Source organism: Cloeon dipterum, chromosome 1 (genome assembly GCF_949628265.1).
Source record: "Cloeon dipterum chromosome 1, ieCloDipt1.1, whole genome shotgun sequence".
Taxonomy (NCBI): domain Eukaryota; kingdom Metazoa; phylum Arthropoda; class Insecta; order Ephemeroptera; family Baetidae; genus Cloeon; species Cloeon dipterum.
The window spans coordinates 6,992,382-7,011,542 of NC_088786.1; the positions used below are offsets into that span (position 1 = coordinate 6,992,382).

Below are 19,161 nucleotides of genomic sequence, written 5' to 3' on the forward strand. Positions count from 1 at the left end.
TCATTCAATTTGCCCGATCTGACTGAGAACAAGGAAGGCGAGTGGATATCTCGTGCAGTTCGGCCCAATTAATCAAAGCACGCCGCAGTTCGAGGCTCAAGGGTTGCTTGCTTGCTACTGGAGATGTTGTGGTTACATGCCGAGTGCTAATTGTAGCGATTGACGCGCCCGTCTGCCGACTTTGGCAGCCGCTATATAGTTTTCAAAGCGCTCAAAGCCTCTTTACGGCGCATAACTCGAGCCTATTCGGCGACGAGCGCCTTGTTCACGTCGCCGAGCACCAGCAGCAGCCGCCCAATAATCGTGCAAGTGTAATGAGATTAGGAACAATACGCTCCAAACTCGCTCGCCTACCACCTGGGCCGTCGGTTCCAACGGTGTGGGACTTCTACACACTCACATTGTTGAGTTGATTAACGGAATGGTTCTTTGAAATTAATTAGATCCCTCAGCACGTTGAAAATCCACTAACAATTGTGAATGAAAAGATGTATGTATAATGTAATAAGAAGAAAAGACGATTTGATAGTCATATCTTGCTGACTATTGTTTAAATTTCCAATGCTCGACATGATCGTACATTTGTCACAGGACCAAATAAGCACGAACCATGAAATTTTAATACGCAGTTGAACCGTACTTAAATCATCTAAATCTGTTCATAGCATCTCAGACCGTTGAAATTAAGTTTAAAATCGCTTTAATTGACTAAAACCCGTTGCATAAGTTACATTTTGTGCCAATGTTACACAGCCTTTCATAAAGTAAACTCCAGCATGCAAACACAGCAATTTTCTCCACTTAAAATTGATGACTATTTACCGAGAATAAACTGAATTTTATGGAAGAAGATGACTAAATTGCCGTCATGACCTTTCACGATTTGCACCAAAGCCAATTTTTTGATCAATAGGCTGAAGATTTAACGAAGCTATTTTCCCGTCTGGTGACTCGAAATGCAATCGATTAATTTCGAAACGTTACTGTCAACAGTCGTCTAGTTTTCCAAGCCCGAAATAGACTGGCTGAGAGCAGAGTTAATTTGATGAATTCTCGAGCGAGCGACGCACTTCTCTGGAAACGTATTTAGTTCTGGCTGAGGAAGCAAACTCTCTCTCTCACACACACACGGCGCATTTTTTCGCGCTCGTCTCGACGCAATTCAATTCCACTGTTTACCCTTGGCTTTTTCCTCTCGAGTGTCACCCTGCTCTCGAGACTAAATGGAGCATAGTGCAGCCGCTGCTGTTTATGATTTGAGCTCGAGTGGCGTCCGAAACAACGCGGCCAAATTGGATTATACGAAAGCATAAGAGCCGCACCCCCGCGCGCATGTTGGAACGCGAACAATGCTCCATTAAAATGCATAATCGAATTAATGCGCGGGTCTGCGAGGGCGGATGAGGAAATTTGAAATTGTAATCACCCGTAAACGCGCGTGGTGAGGCTAACTAAATAGAAAAAAATCGAAAGGATGAGCGTTTCCCACGGTGAACGGATACAAGCGACAGAGACAATGCGACAAGTCAGCGCGCGGTTGATTGATTGGGGTCGCCAAGGACTCGACCGTGTTTGGTCATCAATAATTCGCACGTCGCTCGCTCCAATTAGCCTCGATGTGATGCAAGTGCGAAATTGTCATGGCTTTTAATGGCAGCTCACTCGTCTTTGGCTGTCACGATCGACATGTTTGTGGAAAAATCGTGTGTTGCTTCGTGTGAAATGTTGAATGAAAAAATTCCGTCGCTGAAATATTGGTATATCCATCGATCATCTCATTTTCCTCTTTCGTGTGTGGCAATTTGCTGATTATTCAATGGTTCAAGCGAACACAATTCAACTGGGAATTCGTTTTCCTCTCAGATTTGTAAAAGATATGGATTAATAAAAAAAGTAAAAAGTTTACAGGGTAAAATATGGAGTTTGTTATTTTTCTTTGAAGGATTGGCGAGAGCTTATGTTTTTTTACATACAAATAATGGCAGGATTGTATTTACTTTTGCAATTCAATTTGCTATCATGGAGTCCACCCAGAACAAATAGAGTTTTTATGAACACTAAATTAAATTTTTGCTCTCGGAAAAAGGATCATAACACTATGTGGCCAGACACAAAATTATTTACTTCCAATTCACTTTGAATTTAAAAAAAAAAATAGATTTTTGCCCTTTTCATCCATGAGGACAAATATTTTTACCAAATAACTGATTGTAAGTGGAAAATTCGACTGCTGATTTCCTTTTATATGTCCAAATTTCCCGAAAACTCTACAATCTCAATGTCTCAGGAGTTTAAAATTTAGACATCAGCTTGGCGGAAATTAAATCTGTTTCTGCACATTTTTGCTCCCTAAAAATGTTCCAAATCTTTTCTTTGACGGTGAAAATTATGGTAGCTCCAAATTTAATCATTAACAAAAAAAAATATGAACAGTTTGCAACACAGAAAATAACCCAACCAATGAATTAAAATCAATTAAATTCAATATTCAATTCAATTCAAAATAATATTTATACCATCAATCCAAAATATGTACAGGTGCAATTTTGGAATACGTCGCAATTATGTGTTAAGTATAAAATCAATATAATGATAAATATTATTATGATTATACAGTCTAAATTTTATTTTCCTTTCAACCAGCATGAAATTTTAGTAAACAAATCACTCGAAATGCAAATAGCACACGGAGAGTTGCGGTTACCTCGCCAACGGCCCGGCAGGCAAAGCTGCAAACAGTGCAAACAAAATTTAGCCGAGCGCGGCAGGCTGCATTTCAACGTGGCGTCGGCGGCATTTTGCCATCTGGATAATTGATATCCGCGCGCGTATAATTGTCACAATGGTGCGTGATTATAGGAGCAGCAGTGGGCCGGTGTGAATTCAAATCGGCGTCGGCGCGTGAATTAGCATGCAGGTCGGTGTGCCGGTGTCGCCAAGGTGTGTGTGAAATGTATTTGGGCGCGTGTGGCGTTGGCGGGCGCCGCCGCTGCTTCCCCTGGCTGGCTGGCTGCTGCCGGCGCGCACGCACTATAAACACTTGTTTGCTCGCGCCTCGCCTGATCCGAATACTAACAAGCCGACACAGCCCGCCCGCAGGGCTCGTCCGCCATTAGCGCGCCGAATTAGCACATTTGCCCGACGAGAATTACGCGCCAGCAACTTGCACCGGGCCGACACATACATAGTGAGATTATGCTAGATAGTAATTCTCTCTGAGACACGCGTCGCTCACTGTCAGTTTTCCTAACGACACTGAAGTGTAGAGGGTGCAAAATCCTGGCTTGCAGTAAATTCGGAAAATTTAGAGTTCACCCGAATTTTTAATAGCTTAAGAGTTGGGAAAATTTTTACCTCTTAAGATTTATTAATGCCTGCAAAATGTTATGGAAAAACATTATTTTGAATCCAATTATAAGCAGTATTAAAGATCTAAAATGTTATTTATTACTGCGGTAAGAAGGAAGCTTAATCTACTCTAAAGGGGCTTTATATAATTTGAGCTAAAAAAACACATTCAAACGAAGAAACCAAAAACTTTAAAAAAGAATATAAATATTTGATTAATGTCTGATCTGGCTTAACAGTTTCTTTTTGTTTAAAGAACAAGTTAACGAGAGGGAAAAAATTGAAATTAATTTCGTTGGAACTAGGTTTGTGTTTGCAAATTTTCATGCCGCGAAAAAACGCGAAAAGCGGATTGCTGCTCATGAATAAAAGAAAGGGCTGGCTCAAGTTTTTTCCCGGCTCTGCTCATTCCGCGTCTGGAAATTCAGCAACGTTAATTAACTCGAGTCGGCACACAATGGCGCGATCGATCGCACTTTCGGCTCGGACCGACAGAGAGCCCGCACAATGGATTCGCCGCTTCTTTCCGGGCTTAAAGGGCGGACTTTATCCAGCGGCGGCGGCGGCGTCTCGAGTCTCGATACTTTATTAATCTGGCGAAACGCAGCCTTTGACTCTGACCCCCATTCTTCTGGTGGCGAAATTTCGCACAAACAGCTTCACTCGCACTCGCACTCGCACAGAAGCACAAATACGAGAGAGGAGTCATTGAGTTATGTGCGTCGCACCTTCCACTTACTTATGTAGCCCGCTCATGTGCTGAGTGAGTACACAACACACAGCTGACAAAGAAGCATTGTGCGCGATCAAAGCGAGTTTAGTGCTCCAACTCGAGTCGAGAGGCCGAGCAGCGAATTTCAAAGCCGCATTGTGCCCCGTCGGTGTGTGTGTTCGTGTGCGACACGCGTTTTGCGGTCGCCAAATTAACACGAGCCGCGCGCTAGCTCGTCTTCTTATCGCGCGCGGGCGGCTTTTGTGCCGCAAAAAGGGGCCGTTTCGATCAATCTTGCGGCTCTCGCTCGCACCAGCCAACCAGGCATCGTTAATCACGACGCGCGAGCTGTCATATTTGCGCGGCGGCTCGCGAACCAAAACGCGTGGATCGAGTTTGTTTGCTTTTGTCAGATTAATTTCCAGCTTGTTCCAACAGCCAACCGACGCTGCTTTTGATGAGGAATTTTGCACGCTTCACACTTTGCCTCACTTTGGCAGCTCTGCTCTGATTTCACCCCAAATCAAGTGCGGTGTATATACTTTCTGCCCTTTGCAATTTCCTTTCAAGCCATATTTGCCTCAGATGGAGCATTTGCTTAGTAATTCATATTCTACGTTTTCAAATGTTAAAAATTTCTATGTAATGGAAAATATTCTTAGTATTTTCTCACTCCAGCTCAAGTTAAGACATGATTAATATTTGCTATTTAAATTGTTCCTTTTTTATAAATTATGAAATTTAAATGAAAAAATTAGACTTTATTGCATCAAATATATTCGTAAAATTACCTTCTAAAATTTTAGTAAAAGCTGAAATTAAGCGAGGTAGCGCTGTACATTTGTGGAAAACAATGGCTTAGTATGTCTTCCTACTTGAAATCTAATTTTTTCACATCCTATGGAGCTTTCCCTAAAAAGTTTCATGGCACTGTGTAATAAATCTCGAGCAGATGAAATCAAAATCAGTCTACACTATCATCAAATGCATTAAATTTATAAGATAATTTGCAGAATTTGAATTTTATCTATTGCAATTTCCTCATTTGACTTTTGAAAATTTTAGAACAAAATTTCTGCAACTAACTAATGTGAAGAATTTAAAAATTAGGAATAGTTTCCCTGTTTGAATGCACAAACTGAAAATTATTCGATCAATCGCTTTAATATTTTCAGAGAATTGAAATCTCCACAAGGGATTAGTCTGTCTCATTGCTGTATGGAAAGTTACCAAATCTCACACATTAACTCTCTGTTAAAAGCCCGATAATAGTACTTGAACAAAATATCCTGGTTGCGTTCAAACAGACTGGATAAGATAGCCAAAAAACCCTGTGTGCGCACTTACTCCCTCAGAGACGCGCCAGACGGCACAGCTGGAAATGAGTGGCCTCTCTTTGTGCAGTCAAAGCTCTCTCTCACTTTTTTTCGTGTGCGTGAGTCACCGCTACTGCTGATAAGAACAGAGGCCCTTATCTGGCAGAGGCGGGATGGTCCTCCGCTGCCTCGCGCAATCAGCATCCCATAGCAGAGAGTAAACACTGACGTCATTATTTAATGCCGGCCCGTTCGGCCGCCCGCCTCCTGGGCCTGTGACAGACAGTCCGAAGGGTGCTCCAAGCCGCTCGGTCGAGTGTGCACTGAACACTGAACGCGCGCTGCAACCGACCAACGAACGTACGAACGCATCGTGCAGTGAGTAGACACGGAACACCTTCCTTTTCCATTTCCATTTGTTGCTGACGCACACGCCAAACGAATTCCGGCTCCGCCGACGGCGCCCGTGTTTTTTCCATTTCCAATACCTGCTCTGGGTAAATATATGCGGACCCTGCGAGCGTGTGTATACATACATGCAAAAGGACAGAATTTTTAGCATTCGCCAGGGCGTCCTTACAAGCCAGCCGTGCTGAAAAGCTTACTGCCTTTCCGGCCTGAACTGCACCCAAGTTAGCACTAAAAATTAAAAATTATTGCAGGCACATGCTTTGAAAAGAGCAATTCAAGCGAAAACTGTAAATTCTGCTTCTCAATTAAGATTTTTTATTCATCCTCAAAGGAGTGTGCTGAGTACTCTATAACTTTGCTTGGTGTTAATAACATAAATCATTGCTTTCTTAATTCTGTTACATTCCATTTACGAGTAATGTCTGCTTATTGATTGGCTAGACTTAATGTTTCCCTGAAAATTCTAACACACGTGGATATATATATCAAATCAGTTAAAAATGTAAGCATCCGCTTCAATATTTGAGAGAATACCCAGGCGAGAAAAAAATAACATTGGACGTTACATACTCCATTATTAGATTAAACCTCTGTATGGAAGCCACGCCCACTTATATGCATGTGTTGTTTAACAAGCAGAAATAGAATCATCGTGTTGATTCATTACTCCTATATATCACAAGACGACACCTTTCAAAATTGTTTTTTTTTAATAAAACATTGCTCAACAACTAAAAAATGGGTGTGGCAACAAATTAAAATAGCGCTTGGATACCATTTTTAACTGTGCCAATCAATTCCTTAAGCTTGAATTAGGCCAAACTGCCAAATAATTCGGTCGACAGTTTAACATAACGTGCTGAAATCCAACGGAAACAAAAAAAACGTTACTTTGGCGGTTTTCAGCCTGAATCTGAACGCCGGCGACCAATCAGAAGAGGGAGCGATTCAAACTACCAATCCGATTGGTATTTGTTCTCGTGTCACTTTTTACAAGGTTCAGAGCAAAATATGCCATTTCAAAGTCTCAACGATTCAGCTATGCAATTCCAGTGCTTCTTGAAGATCATACTGTTTTTCCCTTTTTACCCAAGTTGTATCTGATGCCAAATAATCAGTGTACTACACTTGCTGTTTCCAACTGTAAACAACCTAATTTTTTGGTCCAGAGGCGTTAAATTGATTATCGCACCAGCCCTCCGGCTCCGGCGCTTTTGTTATTCCTGTCTCAGATTGCCTTATTTTCGCAGTACAAGAACAAATGATCGGCTCTTTTTTCCCTTTTGTGGGTGATCGACGATGCGTTGAATAATATCGAAAATGATGATGTCGAACGATCAATTTAATTAGCTCCGGATGATCAATTATAAGCCCAGAATGATTAATGGCTGCTCTTTTTTTATCGCGCACAGCCCATATTGTGCAGGCGGTCCTGCCCACTGCCGACTTGTCAAATTGTTTTTGTAATGCACAGGGCGGGTGATCCAAACGCGAGCTGCGAGCTACTCCTTCCGATATTAAAAACATAAACGCGCCGGAGGAAAGGCAATAAAACGCACCTTGTCGATTCACTTTTATTTCCAGAGCCGCTGCTGTTTACGTTCAATTAAATTATTGAACAATCGGTGGAATGGCAGTTATATCGGCCTGTTTGACGGCCGCAAATTACGACCGTATAAAAATCATTTTGCCCCGCGCGCACACTCACTGGCGGACAGGTCACGTACGCAGCGCGTATACACACACCGTATACAAAAGGGAAACAAGTGGCTTTCCCGATGCGCAAAAGGGAAAGTGATTTTCGCCTGAATTATGGATCCTTGAGGAGAGGAGCAGCTGCTAACCGGACGGGCACTCGCAGATATTAAGGTGGCCGCAGGTCAAGACCGAGACGCATCATTTTCCTATTAAGGATGATCAAAGATGAGTTACGTCGTTAATCGAGCTCTATTAAGATAAGTGAGCGGCCAAATTTCATGGCTCTTGATCACTTTAACGAGATCATTTTGTATTAAGGGATTGATGCTTTTAACTGGAGAAATTTCCGGCCAATTGATGAAATAGAAACGGTCGTTTTTAATTAAATGCAATCATTATTGTTTTTTTTTGTACAACTTATGTAGTTTTAAAATACAATGCACCATATTTTTTGCTTTAATGTCAGGATTACTCTTTGAAGTATTAATTTATTCTTTAGAATAAGCGTTTTTTAATGCTTTTGTACAGACAAAATATTTTTTTTAAAGTATGGTAATTTAGAATTATTAGGTTTTGAAAATGTTATCACATGCAATGTTTAGTAAGCTTTCAAATATTTTAGATGGAGGAATTAATTATAATAATTTAATCACTTACAACAAAGTTTTGTCTAAAAATTAATATATAACATCGATACAATATAATGATAATATTTCTCATATTTTATTAAAATTTTAAAAATCACTGGATAAATACGGAACTAAATACAATCTCATTTTTTTAAATTTTTAATACGAAAAAATTCAATCAAGGGGACTCATTACATTTAGAAGCATTGCTGGAAAATTATCGAGGGTCTGTAGAGTTCTTTTCCATCATGAAGGAAGAAGTTATTCTTGCCCTTCAAAAAATGAAACGTGGTAAAGCTTCTGGTCCTGATGGGATGAATAATGATAATCTTAAAATCTTAGCAAAATTTTTACTCCCTGAGCTTACTTCTTTTATCAATTTGTGTGTTACGAATAGTACATTTCCTAATTCTTGGCGTTTTTCAACGTTGAAAATCTTGTACAAAGGAAAAGGCAATTCTGAGGATTTAAATTCGTATCGAGGAATTAGTTTGAACCATACATTGTATAATTTAATTGATAAAATCATGCATAATAGATTATACTCAATTTTCATTGATATTATTCCGGCAAATCAATTTGGATTTGTTAAAGGGAAGTCCACAATGCAAGCAGTTACGCAGCTCATTGAAGAAATTAATGTCACAGTGCATGATAGGAAAAAGCCATTGTTTGCGCTGTTTTTAGACGTTAAGAAAGCTTTTGATTCGGTGGATAGAATTATAATTTTCAGGAAAATCGTTGAGTCAAACAAAATGTCACTAGTGGAACTCAAATATCTAGCTCATTCTTTAGATTTAAATTTTTTAAGAATTGCTGACGGTGTGACTGAGTCAGAAATAATTGTGCAGTCCAATGGAGTACGTCAGGGTGGTTGCTTATCTCCTTTTCTTTTTAATCTTGCAATCAATGATATTAATGAGGTAATTAATCATATTCCTGGACTTAAAGCTATTTTATTTGCGGATGATATTGTGCTGACTAGTGAGACACTGAGTGATTTGTGCGTTGCATGTGTGGCTGTAAAGGAATACTTACAAACTAGAAGTCTTCAGTTGAACTTAGATAAATGTAAGGCAATGAAATTTAGAAATAAGGGACGAGGTCGTTATGCATTGAATGAAAAAATTGTATTAGAAGGTGTGAATGTGGATTTTGTCCCTGAATTTTGTTATTTGGGTGTTATGTTTCAAGTATCAGGATTATCCTTTGGTAGGCATGTGGAGAAACGAGCGAGGGCAGCCCTTATGGCAACGTATAGTATTAAAAACTTGCATAAACTTTCCATTGAAACGGCAGTTAAACTCTTTGACCTAAAAGTTTCTCCTACTGCCTCTTATGGCATAGAAGTTATTTGGCCTTATCTTACTATTCATGATTTTGAAACATTAGAGCGAGTCAAAACCCGATATCTAAAGAAAGTGCTGGGGATCTCTAAATACAATAGATCGCGATACGTCTATGAACTGGTGACCAAAGACTTAAACCTTTTTGCTACAGATCTTAAAATGAAATATGATCTCCCTGAAACTGATAATTATAAGAAGTTTGTTAACATAAAGATTATGAATAGACGCTTGATTTGTGATGCATTTTATGAAACTCAAACAATGATGAATGGGAATTGGAGGGTGCCGAATTTTGAAGATAGACATGTATTTACTCGATTTGCATGCCATGGATATCACTATTTGTTCTGTGCAACTCAGATGTACCATTATGAACCTCAGGAGATTTGTAAATGTAGATTTTGTGGAGAACAGTGTGAAAAATACCATATTTTGAAATGTGTAGTAAAAAGAATTAGTTTAAGAACAGCAGCGAAGACTTGTAAGAATTGATTGTATAGGATTAGTGTCGCACGCATATATGCGTTTAATAATAAATTCATTCATTAAATACAATCTCATGCTCGCAGCAAACCCACACTTGCGCAGCAGCAACGTAATAAGAACTAATCATAAGCAACGCTGGCTGTTGACTCATTTGGAGCGTGAACTTTGTCTTCAATCTTGAGAGATGTGAAGCAAATTCTGGTTCGCACAGGCAGCCCTTTTGTCTCTCATCCTTTGCCGGCGAGACTAATCTCGGTCGAGATCCGTCGATCGTGAATACTCAGCAGGGCGAGAGCGAGCGAGTGTAAATTAGACTCGGGTCTTGGCCCCGGCGTGTTTTGTGGCGTGCGCGCCGATACTGCGGAGCTGATGCGACGCAGATACGGCACGCAACTCGATATCATCGCCCCCCGCGTGTAATAATACACACACTCTGCAGCTCTAAGATGGATTTTCCGCAGGCCGCACGACCCGACCGCCGCCGCCGAATTTGTGTTGGCCAATTTCCAGCTCACGCAGTTGGAGGTGCGAGAGAGCCAATTTCCATATTATTGATTTCATTACGCTCAACAGCGCTCTCCAATTTTTTCCGTCGGTCTGTCTTTCTCTTTGCTCGCAGACGGGCAGGCAGGCAAACCCGAGGCGGAATCAATTTTCCAGCTTTTTAACCGTAATCATCGCCGCCGCCAGCGCGATAATGGCCAATTTCGTCGCCGCCGCCACCGCACACTTACGCCAGTCGCCGAATTATGCTTTATTCAGCGCCCTTTTTTCATCCTAGCTCGCAGTTTGGTAATGAAGTGGTGGTGCTCTCTCTGCGCGAGTTGTGTAAAATTCAAATGAGCCTGCCACCCCATGCATATTTATACGTGGCGGCGGTGCGGTGAAGGGGATTTGCTAATTGCAGCCAACAATATGAAATGACTGTTTTTCTACAGCTTCTGAATTTATTACTCGCAGCAGCACTAACGAATTGTGTGCCGTTTTTATCTCTTGCTCTCCTTGAAAACTTGTTGTTTGCTATGGACTTTCTTTTTCGCCCATCTGTCGCGGCTTCCCATTTAACCCTGACTTAACATTTTTATTGGAATGTACAGCTGTTGTGACAGGAATAATATTATGTTATTGCACCTTCAATATAATATGATTGACTTCAATTATGCTATTTAAATATAGATTTCTTTGGATATGCAACCTTTTTATTCTCCTCAAAGACGAGTTACTGAAGCAACCATGAAAAGGATAATTCTATACTTGTCCTGCTCTTTGAATCCTTGTAAAAAGCAAGTTAGCTACTTATTTTATTTTATAAGTCCATCTGATTTATAAATCTTCAAGCGCATGCTGCAACGTGAAAGATGCTTTTATGTCACTTTGAGATTCGCAAATAGAACTCTGCGAACAAGCTTACTCATCTTAATGAGGTCTCTCTATTTGTGCAAGCTAATAAAACACTGTGAGGAGCGTATCGGCAAAGTAGATTAAATATTTTGCTCCTGTACTGGGGGCAAACAAAATCTTTTCATTTTACAGGAGATGAAATGTCTTCCTTATAAATGTAGTTTCCCCCAATTCGTATTAAATTCAATACTAGCTGTAATTTGATCCAATCGTTTATTATGGCAATGTCCAAAGCAATGAAAATTTACCCCCAAATTTTTGAAATTAATTCAGATAGAAATAAAAATCCGTGGCTTTGGCTCTAAAATAAGACTGTCAAAAATGTAGTTTGATAAAGAACTCATAATTTTTTTTCATTTGTTTGAGATTGATAAATGCTAGGTTAAAACTAATTTTCTCAAAATATGTCCCTCTTAATTATTTAGAGGCTTCAATTTTTCACTTACAATTCATGAAAGTGCAGCATCTGAAACGAATATGAGTTAAATAGAGCGCTTCATGTTTCGATGAAGTTATTTTTCCTTACTACAGGAAGATTTTGATCGATATTTATAAGTAACAAGAAATGTTCCCAGGATTCAGAATAATACATATTTAATATTTTTTTTACACTCAACTTTTGGGGTACCTATACATTTCCTCTAATGTTTGTACATACTTCAAACCTCTCGTTTTGGCCAGGTCCCTAGATTTTGAGTGATGTGCTTTCCCCAAGCTCTCAAGTTTCCCTCACGTGTCACTCAAATGCACTCAGGGTGCGTGCGACAGTTGTTGCTCTCTATAATTCGCAAAATGCTGAAAGTGGTGCATAAAATTTGTAAATAATTCACCTTTTTCGTGAAAAAAAAAAGTTTTCCCGCCCCCTCATTCAATAATGCAGCGTGTCTATAGAATTGGCGCCTCCGCAACAAGTTTCCGGCGCAAACAAAAGCGCGCGGAGGAGTGACCGCAGCATGCAATCGATTATAACGAACGCTGCACAGCCGAAATTGCGCCGTGTTCGCAGCGTGACACACAAGGGAATCGGTTTTATTTTTCCTCTGGCGCGCGCCGTAAAGCAGCGAGTATGCGTTTGCGGCGGCGGATAGAAATTTTATTGCCGACGCGGCAGAAGCAGGGCATTAAAATATTAGCTGGATTTGTTTCTGCGCTCCATAAATTGCGGGTCGAGTGTGCTGGCCGCCCGTCGACGATGAAAGTGAATGTTTCGTCCGCTTTATTACCGGCCGCCCGAGTGAACTCCACCGGCCGGCAATTTTCATGCAAATGGACTAATTTTGCTTTATTCGAGCCAACTTATTCATGCGCGTGCAATGCTGCGCCGACCTGGCCGTGCCCGCCGCCAACCTGATTAATTTGCGCCGCAGTTGAACGCTTTTTGTTCATTAATTAACCCCAACGACATACACCAGGCTGATCAGCTTTTATATTTCAAACATACAAATAAACTCCATTGAACACTCGGGTTTCGAATGCGGCCGTAATCATTGTGAAAGGATTTTAACAACATCACTGCCAATTTGTTTTCCTATGCTGCAAATAAATATTTTACACTTCATCGGGCAGAATAACAAGTGCAAAATGTTAGAAGAATATAAATAGATTCTAGCTGATAAGATAAGTAAAGTTTCCAAATTTAAACGCAAACAATTTTATGCGTCAATAGTTTTAATCTGCAATTTACCTAGATAACTTCGAGCCAAATTTGTTGTTTGCTGTTTTGCAGGGCTTTAAAATCAAAACTCGTTGGTATTTAATTAAATTTGCTTTTCTCGACCGTACATTGCTTTTCAATTAAATTTTCATTAATTTCAAAGTTTGATTAATTTTTTAATCAGACAAAAAATTTAATAAGACAAAACTAGAGCAAAATAATGGTGAAATTACGAAAATAGCTTTAATTTATACCTGTCCGTACTCTACAAAACAAAAAAAAAATTCCTCTAATGTGTATAAAAATTCCAATACTGGCTTGTCAGTTAAAAAAAATAGAGTACCTACTTATGCGGTTGAAACTCTGAAGCTGACACTTGAAAAATGCTTAAGGGAAAGAGTTGACCCTCTTTATAGTCCAGATTCATGTGGGATATTGATAGGAAAATAAATAAATTCTAATAAGCAATGCAAACAAAGCCAACCAATTTGTTTTCAATTTCAATTTGTTTATTCCTTCTGTCATAGTTATGAATTTGGAATAAGAGAATGAAAATTTAACGGGAAACTCATATTCGTAAATCCGGAATATTTTCCACAAGCTAATATTTGCCAATTTTTTATTTTGCATTTGACGTAGATTGAACAACGAGGAAAGTTATAACAATTTGAACTTTTGAACCCTTCCTCTTATTTTGGCCGCGTACGATAACTGAAAATTTAATACCCAGTTCACCTTGTATTGCGTGAAATGCCAGATTAGCGAATTTGTTTGAAGTTGAAGTGAGGAAACAATTTCACGCCTTGATGAAATTAAACAGCAGGGAAATCCTCTTAAATTCGGAATAAGCCATTTGGGAACAGCCAAAACCAACAAGGAGTTAATTATTTGCTGTAGGTATTAAAGCCAGGATACACCAATTTTACTATGCGCAAAACTGTACCAATGGTGTTTTTGCAAAAATATCGCTATCTATTTGGGTTTTCCGCATTTATAACTTTTTCCGAACATCATGACTCTCGAAATGGTAATAAGTTGCTACAAACAAGACAGAGTACGAAAATTATATTAGATTTTATCAAATTTTATTCAATATTTTGTGGATTCAGTGGCTTTAGAGTTAATCATTTAAATTTTGTATTTTGGAAAACCAAAATTAATTTACATTGCGTGTACAAATGTATGTATATGTGGCAAGTTATTATATAGTATTAATAAAAAAACAATTTTATTCTTGTTGTAGTTGCATGCAGTTCAAATAGTTCATTTTGTTCTTGATACACCAAAAATAATAAGATTAAAAAAGCCTTTTTTAAATATTTTTTGTTTATCTTAACTTGATATAATGTTATTAAATTTAATGTTCTTTATAACGTAAAAATTAATTTTTATAGATGAATTTGAATTTAAAAATTGAAGAACAACACTACCATTAATTAAAAAAAATCAGTTTTCATTCTCTGCATACAATCAATTTCATTCTCTGCATACAAGATAACTTTTACAACCATCATATTATTGAAGATAGAAATAACTTTGCGCGTTTTCGCTTAAAGTAAATCAAATCAATTTTTTCCTTTTTAGGATTTGATCACCAGCAAAAAAAAATCTAGTTCAGGTTCAAGGAGCAGCGAAATTTGCCGAAATTAGGCCTTGATCGTAAAAAAATGCAGCATCCTGTGTTGGTGTGCGAGTCAGTGGGCGCTCTGCAAATTGGGTTTGAAGGCAGCGGAAATTGAATAAGAGCGCGCGTGCCGTTGTTTGAGCAGTTTTTGGCCGGCTGCTGGCTGCTGCGGCGACCTAGTCACTCAACGCGCGCCGCCCCGTGTAAAATTGAGGTGCCAATTTTGCGCCGACAGGCCGACCGCCGCCGAAAAGGGCATTTTTCGTGCTGATGAAAACGCGGCCGGCGACAGGGCAAATCGTAATTGGCTCAGGACCACCCGGAGAATTGATGACACGGTGCGCGTGCAGCTTCTATGCTTTTCCGAATTTAAATTGTCGCTCGATTGGAAGGTGCGGCTTCAAACTTTAGCGAGGCCTTTGACGAGAGAGCAGAGCGGCGGTTAAAAGCGGCCAACTTTCTGTTTGGCCCGTGTTGACCGACCAGGAGCTTTGTGCCTCGCCTGTAATCAAAATTCCTCTCTATTTTGTGATACCGGCCGGCTCACGTTTTTCCGTGCAGGCAAGTGGGCCTTTGACACTTTCACACCGCCCAAAGTGAATTTCTCACGCCTGCAATTTATTCAAATCCAGTTGGTTCCGCTTGGAAAAGGTTGAGGGTTGGAATGCAGCCGGTGTTAAATATTTTTTGAGACGGTAAAGGAAGTGAATTTTTGAACGATTTTTCTTTTTCTTTCAGATTCAAATTTCTCTGATGAAATTAAATGAAATTTCATTAAGTTTTTAGCATTCTTGTAAGTGTCTGTAACAGACAAACTTGTACAAAACGTAATATTGGGTTCATTTAATCTTTTTTACTCTTTTTGGCTGAAAAAAAAACGCGTACAGATATGAAAAGGTTATTTTTTTAATCATTAGATTGGAAAAATGAGATATTCCTTGTAACGGAATTTTAGTTAAAATTATCCCTTTTGCAAAATTAATGTGTATAAAGTATTTTTTAGAAATCTTCAAGTTAATTATATTTTTTAGTTTCTCAAACGCCTCCAATTATAAGAACTTGAATGGAGGATCAGAAAAACTTTCATTTAAAGGTACTTTTTTCTACAGCAAATAAATTGAAAGTGTTGTGCAACGAATTATAATTTACCATTTTTAAATTAATATTCGATGTATATTCTCGTATTTAAATGACTTCGTTGGTTTTGATACAAATAAAAGATGACTTAAAGTGATTTTAAATAGTTTTTTTTTTTAAATTTAAAGGTAGGAACTTCAATAATTGCCGTCTTGAGAGTTAGGACAAAACTGTTGATTAATTAATCCAATCTTTAATAATATCAAAAAACACTCGGATGTTCCATCGTTTTTTTCTCCAGCATATTTTAAAATAAAATATTTTCCTTCTTCCGCAATAGGAAGGTATACTACGTGCATGAATAATGAAGTTGTTTGTCAACGATGACATATGAATAAAAAATTTCTTGACGACATTTGTGATAAAAAACGATTGAGAAGAGATAATAATTACTCACTAGGACAGCAAGTACATAACGCAAACGACTTTCCTTGAGTGCTCTTTCACTGACTCAACCAGCAGTTCTTGGAAAAGAGGGCAAAAAGCTTTATTTTGACTCTTTGTTATCGGCATTTGAGTGTGCTCGTTGCCAAATCAGTTTCGCACACAGCCATAAAACACAGGCGCGTGAAGATCATGACAGGGTTGGATATTGATTCGGAAAAGAGCGGCAGTCAAGTCATATTAAGGGAGCCCAATTTCGCCTTCGGAAATGGTCTCCGGCGCGCGGAGGCTGTTCAGTTCACGGACCTTTTGTACATATACACGAACAATTTCATTTTCGCGCATCCCCTGCGGATGAGAGCCGCTCGAACATTATTGTATTCCGCGTGTCCTCGGGGCAAAAAACGGATTGGCCGGCTGCAAATTGATTCCCTTGTGGGACGCTGGCTGCCGCTTTTATTTCAGAACCAGCCATACTGTTCGCTGTCCAGCGTGCTGAATTTTATTTTTTTGTTCATCGCGACATTAGCGCCAAATGGGCAAAAACGGCGCATCAGACAAGCTATTCCTGTTTTCATCAAACGTTGCTCATCGATTGTGTCAATATTTGTTGCGCCCGCCGGCTGCGTTGCTGATAAAGAAAACCTGCTCGTCGTCTTAATATTTCCCACAGGCCGGCGTGTAAAGTCAGGCGAGTGTCTCGTCGCCCTCGGCGCGATTCACTCGCTCTGCGGCTGTGCAATAAACCGACATCCGACCCACCAAGAGCCTTTTTTAATATTTGCACTGGCAGATAAGCATTTTATCAAACTGTACTCGTCTCTCTCTCGCTGATAAGCACTATGCACGCATCCCCTCGCAAGTTCTCTCTGTAAACCTCCGTAACGACCCACAACTGACGAAATCTGCGGCTCGTCATATTTACGAAATTTCCCCAACGAACGTGTACTTGAGAATAAAATGAAGATGCGCATGATATGAACTTACAAGGGAGGGCATTTTATGACAGTCTATCTGGCAAACTACAAAAAGGCTCAAGAACAAACTGATTTTATCTTATCTTAGAGCAAACAAGGTAAAAATAACTCATAATCCTAACTTAATATAATTTTCTACGGCAATCAGGATGAGTGGTAATGTTAGCTCCTTTTTTAATTAAAGTGTAGAGCCTGATTTTTAATGATTTTTTGCTCCGATATCCAACAAGCTTTATTTTTTTGTTAGATTTTTTCAGTTTTAACACGCACCCGTGACGAAAACGGTATTGATGCAGAAAATCTTTTTAGAGTCAAATTTTTGTCGCTTTTTGAGAGAGAGAAACTGATTCTTAAAATTTTGGTTCGCTCAGTATGTAGAGCCTTGGAAATTTAAGTAGTTCTACAAACAAAATTGAAGGCCGTTCAGGCTGAATTATCCGTTGAAAGCGCGAAAAGGGAGGTAAATGAGAGGAAAATTTCTAGTTTTTTTGTCTCCTTGTCTTGGAAATTTCTTCAGATTTAGTTCAAATTGCTATTAAAAATCCGATTTTCATACATCGTTTTTCTGTTCCAGGGGGAAAATCTGCGGCCATCACCCTAATTTGAAGCTCTAAAATAATAAGTAAGTAAACAAAGTGTACCTTCAAGAGTTCCCCTTCCGCTTATCCCGGAAAGCAGCTAGGTATCAGTCAAATGATGATTAGAGCAGAGAGAAAAGCCGCCTTATCGGCCACCGTAAATTATTCAGCTTATTTAAGTTTGGGCATCGGATAAGCGCGTCCGCTACTTATGGAGGCAATTTTCCATTCAATAATACGCGCGGGCGGGCCGGCTCACAATGCCTAATGGAGTGGCGATCGTAAATAGCGATAATAAAGTGAGTTTCGACCGAATATGTTGCGAAACTAACTTGCTTCCCGCGCGCCATACGCCGCGCCGCACGATAAACCGAAAGTTTGCCCCACGCGCAAAACACCATCGTTCATGCTTTTTGCCGCACTTGAGCGAAATAAGTTGATGGCACCGCGAATAAATCGAGAATAAAAGTGTCTGCCTCCGCGCGCACAACTTTATTTCTTTCAATCGCGCCTTCGCGTGGTTTATCGGAGTTGAATGTCAGTTTCAGGGAAAAGCGATTCGCGCGGCCGCACAGCTCATGAAAGTCTCTCGACCGCACTCTAATTGCTTTTGGGATTTTTTGCCTATATCCCTAAGTGGAAAGTTGAGCCGCCAAACACGTCCATCCCATCTGCTCTAATTGGAAATGTGGTTTAATCGAAGTGATTATGGCAAAAAAACTTTTAGCTTTGCTGTCTAGTCGGCTTTTTTACCCACTACTGTCTGTCTACCATCAGATTAAATTCAAAGAATTGTGAAATTTCGGAGGACAAAATTATTTAGGACAATTTTTGCGATTGACTGGTTTTTTCTTGTGGTGTTTTATCATTGATTAAACGCCAAAAATTCAATTTGAAGTTGTTTTAAATACTGAAAATGCTATTATGAAAAATATAACTCAAGGTGGAATGAAATGTACGACAAGGGAAAAAATAAACTCTGTATAGTCTGTATTGCATTATTTTTTTACTTTCCTTTGCAAACAATTTCTCACTCCATCTTGATATTTTTGTTTTCCTAGTTAACTTTTCAAAAATATTGCTACACTGGCCTAGGCTTACACTCTTTAAAATTATTTGCGGGTAAAATTTGTACTTTTAACGACACTTCAAGAATGAAAAAAACTGTTTAAATAATACTTAAAGCCCCTTAGGTAGGGCCGTCAACGGCAAATATTTTTCAAACCAGCCTAAAACTGTTTATAAAATGTCTCAAAGTGTCTAACATTACAAAATAAACGTGTAAAACATTTTTAAAGCGCAATTTAATATTTATTTGCTTAATGTAAATAAAGCCAGGAGCCATATTTTCAAGGAAAATAAATTTCTAAATAACGTGTGCATACCTTTAATAAAGCAGATCTAGCACAGATTTAGAATTCTACTTAATACCAAAGGAAAATATTTTATAAAATTTG

At 39.2% G+C, this 19,161-nt stretch overlaps 1 protein-coding gene across 2 annotated transcripts in view; it reads left to right on the forward strand.

Annotated features, from left to right (window-relative positions):
* kek5 (kekkon 5) overlaps window positions 1-19,161 on the forward strand; it is a 192,797-nt gene that overhangs the window by 162,759 nt on the left and 10,877 nt on the right. For both annotated transcript variants that reach the window (XM_065479241.1, XM_065479234.1), the window contains exon 4: window positions 17,701-17,748. The gene's annotated coding sequence lies outside the window, so the exon portion shown is untranslated. The remainder of the gene's footprint in view (window positions 1-17,700; window positions 17,749-19,161) is intronic.